Source organism: Papaver somniferum, unplaced genomic scaffold, assembly GCF_003573695.1.
Source record: "Papaver somniferum cultivar HN1 unplaced genomic scaffold, ASM357369v1 unplaced-scaffold_158, whole genome shotgun sequence".
Classification (NCBI taxonomy): Eukaryota; Viridiplantae; Streptophyta; class Magnoliopsida; order Ranunculales; family Papaveraceae; genus Papaver; species Papaver somniferum.
The window spans coordinates 2243154-2249617 of NW_020625264.1; the positions used below are offsets into that span (position 1 = coordinate 2243154).

The window sequence follows — 6464 nt, forward strand, 5'->3', positions numbered from 1 at the left end:
CTGCTATCAGATTACTATGCTTGACATACTCTGTGGTACTCCAAGTAGGGGTACATAAGAAGGGAAAGTACTGCTTCCATCATTACTGGAAGGTGATTTCTTGATGAGCTCATATGTACGTCTTTTCATTCGTTCTTAGATGCCTAACTTTGATTTTATGTTTTTCTAATATTGTCTTCTGATTGTTTACTTAATTAACAATTAGGCGGATTAAAATGCAGGTTTTTGATTGAGTAACCCTTGGATTTGAATTCCTGGGTAAATAAGACATGTAAAGTATTAACACTTGTCTAATGTCCAATATTCTTCATGATACTTTTTTATTATCCAAATTGGATATTTCACTCATCCTTTATAACTGAATTTATATCCCATGTATTAAAATATCCTTATATATCATATCTCCACTGAAAACTCCTTCCCCTTCAGTTTCATTACGTCCGGCATCTGTTTTTACTTCATTCATCTATGAATATTCAATGGGGAATACCATTAAAGGATATTTACAAGTTAAATTAACCCATAAAGGTGATGTATGGATTTGATTTCTTTGATTTTTTTTAACTTTTCTTCTTGTTATGATGCCAATTGGGTAAAGTTGGGTTTTTCTTCTAGGTTTAGAACAGATCAATGATGTTTCTGCTCTTGAAATTGAAAACGAAAACTTAATTAGTACAGATTGAAATTGAAATTGGAATGAATTGATTTCAAGAGCGATTTTTCCAAATCCAATTTTTATTCTTACTAGTTAATTCCGAAAGAAAAAGAAAAAAATCGTTAACGGCGTTTTGCTGGTTCGTGATAATGGAGGAGGAGGATGGTGGTGGTGACAGTGGGGAGATGAAATTAAAGGAGTTGATTATGAGCAACTGTGATTGGGGAGCAAGTACTAGTAATCAAGTATATATCTTAACTGGGCTACACTGGTGTTGTATGCTAATCGTCATATTTGTATGGACTAGAGAATACATGTACGATCTGGCCATGTACTCGAGAAAAGGAGCTGGTATGACCTAGTGCCAATTCAATTTAAACTTTTTATTATGCTATTGTTTAAAGCTACGGTTAGATCGTTCATGTTTTTAATTTTTACATTGTATATTGCCTTGCATTTCCTTTTCACTTAGCTTAAATAGCATGGGGAATCATATCAAGGCGTTATTGGTTTGCACTAATGATTTAGTACCAGGGGATGTGTTTGTTTATGTATTGATATGGTGAGATTGTGGATGTACGAGAAGAGATGGATGTGAGATGCACCCATCTCGGTTTATCCACAAAATACACCTAAATTTATCAACGAAATACACAAAATGCACCTGAATGCATAATATATACTCTGACAGAAAAATAAATTTTGTCTTAAATGCACCTGAATACATAATGTATATTTGTTGTGAAACTGAATGGGAAGGAGTTTCAGTGGAGATATGATATACAATGATATTTTAGTACATGGGATATAAATTCAGTTATAAAGGCTGGGTGAAATAACCAATTTGGATAGTAAAAAGGTATCTTAGACATTAGACAAGTGCTAATACTTTACATGTCTTATTAACCCAGGAATTCAAATCCAAGAATTATTCAACCAAAATACTGCATTTTAATACGCCTAATTATTACTTAAATAAACAATCAAAAGAAAATATTAGAAAAACATAAAATCGAAGTTAGACATCTAAGAACGAACGTAAAGACGTACATTTGAGCTCATCAGGAAATCACCTTCTAGTAATGATGCAAGCAGTACTTTCCGGACGGGCCTAGCAAGGGGCTAAAGGAGGCTATAGCCCGTCCCTGCTTTTGTGGTAAAAAAAATTAGCATAGAAAATTAGGTTAAATTTTATCTTTATCCCACGTATTAGTTGTTAGCTAATAAATTTTAGTATATACTTAATACAGTGTCATACCAATAAGTGTTCGGTGATAAAACTAACTACTAATACAATAAGCATACTGGTATAATCCAAAACTGATTAAAATAAACGGATACACTAATCGCAAGGATTTGATTAACCCAACTAATACCCATAAGTATACTAAAATGAACACTAAAAAATACTGTTGTGTCACACCCTATTGTCTTTAAATATTTGCCGCACATCATTGCCATCATCTATCCTAATTAATATAGTTAAAATTCAATCTGATAAATGAAGATGTAATATATCGTTAAAAAGGTCTAGTACAAAAACCACTGAGTCCTTTCCCAAAACCTTTTCAGATAAGAATGTTGTTTCATTACCTTAGGAACATGGTAAGAAAACCACAAAGCCCAATAACTCTAAAGAGTTTTCAGGAATTAAACTTGCCAACTTATATACGCTAATCCATTACTCTTGGACAATCCCTGCGTACACCATCTACTGATCAACAATCCACAACTCTAACCTGCCGGGGAACTAAAGGTGTAAATTAGGTTCTACCAGCACGAACACAGCTCATCCCAGCACGTGAGTTAGCCAAACACAACACATTAGCAAAATGTGTTGTGTTGGGCCTGGTTTAATGGCACAACGGCATAACACAACATGTGGAACGGATCAACACATGGCACGACACAACACGCTAACAAAGCAAGTCATAGTATGTATAAAACACTACACAAGACGATACAATACAACATATTCTTTTTTTTTTATATTTCATAAAAGAATGTTTCTAACCATTTTCTGACATTCTATCTTCTTTATATCGAATTATTTCAATAATTACACATATAATATATAAAAGTGTTGAAATCATTTATTTTAAGAAATGTAAAACAAATGCGCCAGGCACCGCACGCACTCGAATAGGGACAACACAACACAACACGCCTTAATTTTTGGCACAACATAAAATGACGCGTAGCACACGGGATCACCTCTTAATGGGTTGTGTTGGGCAGTGCCGGCACGTATTACATCTCTGCGGGGAACCAAATCCTAACAAATCATCTGATCCCCAAAGAGCATCCACAGAAGCAAAAAAAGACCAAGGATCGTAACCATAGGAAAGATGCACTTTTTCCTTACTAAGAATAGATACTCATCTTAGGAAGTAAGTGAACTTATGTGTTTAACTTATTAATTACCAGATAATTAACTGTCGCGTAATTTCTTAACAATGTCAATTTGATTATAGATGCATCGATTACAAATATCATTATGAATTGCTAAGCATACACCAAATTATTATGCTCTGTAATAATTGGAGAAACCATTGGATTTGTCAATATGTTAATGCGTCACAACCATTACAAAATCAAATTAACTATAATTACTTATCATGGAAATAAGACTCGATTACTGTTTTGAATGTTCACAAAATTCATAGGACGCGTTATTTAGCAAAATTATATATTGATGTAATGAATTTCATCGACTTCCCAAATAATTGAGATGCACCAAATATCTTTATATATAAGGTCAATCTTAGAGAGCTATTTCCTCATCAGAAGCTAAATTTTCTTTCAATAGCTAGCTAAGCATGGAAAGCAAAAAATTCATGAGTTTATTTCTTGTTGTGTTTGTGATCCTCTCCATCTTTTCTGCATCAGTATATGCTCAAGATTTTATCCCAGATACAGGTTTATGTCTGTTTAAAGGTGAAGCCTGTGGACTGGGTAAACTCCCTTCTTTTTTGTTGTAGATCGTCGTGCAGTGATTTGTGGTCTGGCGGTACGTGCATAGAAAGCTAATATGTTCTAAATTGGTTGATTGATTGATCATATTTAGGCTTAATATGTTATTTGTATTTTTATGAATCTACATCTAGTTTGTTTGTTTTTGTTTTTGAATAATTAAGATCATTGAAATGTTATATTGATGATCAGCAACTACTAACTATTTGCAGGTCAAGTAATTTATTCTTGTTATATTGAAATGTTTGTATGTCTTTCTTGTTCATTTATAAAAAAAATTAAGTCCGATGTTCGCTTTTAATTTCTTGTGATTTATGTGTGTGTTTCTACGCGATTTCTTTTGAAATCTTAACTGTGTTACTAAACCGATTTGGTAATGCACGCAAGTATCCTTTAATTATTTATTCAATACTTTTTTTTAATAAAAGACAGCATAATTTAGTCTCCATCAATAATCTCTCTGAGTTACAATTACCAGCAAAGGATTGAGCTTTTGACTAGTGGGGGTAGCTGTATTTATATCTTCTTCCTCTCTTCCTGGTTTCAAACTCCACTTAAAATCTTGAATGCATCTAGCAATAACAGTGCAAGTAATCGAAAGTCCCTGCAAAGCTCCTGGACAGACTCTCTTTCCTCCTCCAAATGACATAGTCTTGTAAAGATCATTCGGATCATACTTACTGTCTAGAAATCTCTCGGGTTTCCATTTTTCCGGTGAGTCCCATTGTCTCTTGTCCATGTTACAACCATAGAGATTGATGGCAATCTGTGTATATATAGGAAAATATCGGATAATTAAAATTAGTTGAGCAATTTTAGCAGCAAGAAGAAAAATTTGTTCTTGGGTTTCCAGTTTTTCTATCACCTCAGTTCCAGCAGGAATGTCATACCCTCCTAGCTGAGTATCTTCATGTACGTATCTCAGAGGACTGACGGGGAAAGGGGGATGCCTTCTCAAAGTTTCATGAAAAACGGCACTTAAGTATGTCACCCCTGAAAACTGCTCCTCGGTGTATTTGTTGTATCCGCATACCTTCTGAATTTCTCGGTAGAGGTGATCCTGATGGATTAGGACAGGAAAAAACGATCAAGGCCGTCAGGTTGAAACTAGCATTAATACAACTCTTGAACACCTAAATGGCTAAATCCATATCTAGAAAAGTACTGTATGACGAGTGAGTTGGGAAAGCTTACCTGATATTTTCGATTTTTTGCAAGTTCATACATGGCCAATTCTGCTGTGTCCACGGTTGTTTCGGAAGCCACAAGAATTGTCTCCCAGATCAACATAGCGAGGTGTGTCTTTGCCAGTGATTTTCCTTCGGACATCAAGCGATCCAGGTAACAATTTATTTCCTGTTTAGAAAGAAGTATTAACGAGTTCGTTCAAAGTAGAATAATTAACTAAACTTAAACTGGATACTGATGGAACCAGCAGTATACCTTTCCCGAAGAAATTCTTTTTTGTTGCTCCTCAATGAGTGTTTTCATCACTTCTATCCTGCGTGTCTCCATCCGTCCAATGTGCATTTCAAAGCTTTTATTAGGAACCCATCTCAGATATGGAAAAAAGTCTCTTCAATCCACCTCAGCTCCTCCTGAGAGTGGATCCAACACTAGAGCCTTAAAGATCTCATTTCTGGACAAGGTTTCACCAAGCCCCTCGATGTATTTCGAAGATCCTACCGAAACCACTCCCAGTGCCTAAATTCGACCGGTTTACATCAAGATATTATACAAATAGACCACATTAGGACTAGGGAAAATTATTAATTTTTTATACACTGAATTGAAAGAAAAAGTAGATTACTTGTTTCAAAGCTAGACCAAAGATTTCTGTTTGGAGTATCCGTCTGAAATTTACAGGTTGGTCCACAGGATTTTCCTTTGCATGGGCATGTAACTGATGTGCTACATTATCTATCATGATGTCTCTGTGTGCACGATGTCGTCTCTGAGCACCGGCTCCCAACATGGGAGTGACTACATGTCGTCTTGCCATCTTATGGTATTCATTTGAGTCGCTTGTGATAATAATATTGTTTGTAAGTTTGTTCATTGCGTTTGTTTGCTTCCTCTTTGAAATAAATGAGAATTTAGTCACCATTGCCTGTAATAATCAAAATGAGCATGCAATTAATATATACTAAATGCATACGTAAAGTACTCTAATACTCATGTTCATTTTGTTGACCTCTTTGGCGAAATCAGGGCTATTAAGGACAACAATATTAGAAGCTCCTGCTTTGATGGAGTAAATAGGACCGTGGATTTCTGCCCAGTTTGCAAAAACATGGTGGGTAACCTTATCTTTTAGCTGCACTAGATTTCCTAATAATGGCAATCCAGGAACAACTGCATAAATTCACAACAATAAACTGAATCAGGGACATATTTTTCTTTTAAATAAATATGAAATGTTGGTACGTAGAAGAAGAACATACCAGGAGGAGATGAACAAGTTCCAGATAGCAAGTTCTTGTTTCTTCCTGTTCGATTAGTGAAATAGCATTTTAGGATGGTGAACAACCAAACAAAGCCTATAACCAAGGTGATGACTAAAGGTATAACGAGGAAATGTATTGGATGATTAGGTTTATTAAGGAATTCCACGAACAGCCCCATTGATAAACTTATTAGCTATGATGAATGAATAATACTCTCTCTGTAGACTTTAGATGTGTTCGTTCTTCTTTAGGCTCTCTACTCATTGGGAAACCACTTCATCGTAATTCAAACCTTATGATGAATGAATGGTTTGCCAAACTTTCTTCGGTTTTACTCTGTATCGTTCCAATTTTATCACATATTCCTCACGAAAAATTAATGCGCATGT

The 6464-nt window shown here is 35.0% G+C and overlaps 1 pseudogene; it reads right to left on the reverse strand.

The window, feature by feature from the left end:
* Positions 1–4076: 4076 nt before the first annotated feature.
* Positions 4077–6253, reverse strand: LOC113337110 (annotated as a pseudogene).
* Between the last annotated feature and the right edge of the window lie 211 nt (positions 6254–6464).